This window comes from Arachis duranensis, chromosome 9, assembly GCF_000817695.3.
Source record: "Arachis duranensis cultivar V14167 chromosome 9, aradu.V14167.gnm2.J7QH, whole genome shotgun sequence".
NCBI classification, from domain to species: Eukaryota; Viridiplantae; Streptophyta; class Magnoliopsida; order Fabales; family Fabaceae; genus Arachis; species Arachis duranensis.
This window is the reverse complement of record NC_029780.3, coordinates 31,296,477-31,297,869: the sequence shown is the minus strand read 5'-3', so window position 1 is coordinate 31,297,869 and position 1,393 is coordinate 31,296,477.

Genomic DNA, 1,393 nt, shown 5'->3' with positions numbered 1-1,393 from the left:
AAACACCGGAACTGGCACAAGAATAGGAGTTAAACGCCTAAACTGGCATAAAAGCTGGCGTTTAACTCCAAGAAGAGTCTCTACACGAAAATACTTTAATGCTCAGCCCAAGCACACACCAAGTGGGCCTGGAAGTAGATTTTTATGTCATTTACTCATCTCTGTACATCCTAGGCTACTAGTTCTCTATATATAGGACCTTTTACTATTGTATTTAGAGCTTTTGATCATGTTTTTATGATTGAACCCTCTTTGGGAGGCTGACCATTCGGCCATGCCTAGACCTTGTTCTTATGTATTTTCAACGGTGGAGTTTCTGCACACCATAGATTAAGGTGTGGAGCTCTGCTGTACCTCGAGTATTAATGCAATTACTATTGTTCTTCTATTCAATTCCGCTTGTTCTTGTTCCAAGATATCACTTGTTCTTCAGCTTGATGAATGTGATGATCCGTGACACTCATCATCATTCTCACCTATGAACGTGTTCCTAACAACCACCTCCGTTCTACCTTAGATTGGGTGAATATCTCTTGGATTCCTGATACACGATGCATGGTTGATCGCCTGACAACCGAGTGCTCGCCTGACAACCGAGCCAGCCATGACAACGGTGAAACCCTTGCATAAGCTTGCCATGGAAAGGAGTAAGAAGGATTGGATGAAGACAGTAGGAAAGCAGAGAGACGGAAGGGACAAGAATCTTCATACGCTTATCTGAAATTCCTACCAATGAATTACATAAGTATCTCTATCTTTATCTTTATGTTTTATTCGTATATCATCATTCATATCCATTTGAGTCTGCCTGACTAAGATTTACAAGGTGACCATAGCTTGCTTCATACCAACAATCTCTGTGGGATCGACCCTTATTCGCGTAAGGTTTATTACTTGGACGACCCAGTACACTTGCTGGTTAGTTGTGCGAAGTTGTGTTTATGCCATGGTATTGAACACCAAGTTTTTGGATTCATCACCGGGGATTATTTGTGTTGTGAAAAGTATTGATCACAATTTCGCATACCAACTAGTAACCTAGGGTTTACAGAAGTAAGTAAATGATGCAGAAATCCACTTCCGGGGCCCACTTGGTGTGTGCTTGGGCTGAGCATTGAAGCTTTCACGTGCATAGGCTTTTCTTGGAGTTAAACGCCAGCTCTGGTGCCAGTTTGGGCGTTTAACTCCAGCTTTTATGCCAGTTCTGGCGTTTAACGCCAGAAAAGGGTCTCTGACCGGCGTTTTGACGACAATTTGGGCCATCAAATCTTGAACAAAGTATAGACTATTATACATTGCTTGAAAGCCCAAGATGTTTACTTTCCAACGCATTGGAGAGCGCACCAATTGGGCTTCTGTAGCTCTAGAAAATTCACTTCGCGTGTAGAGGGGT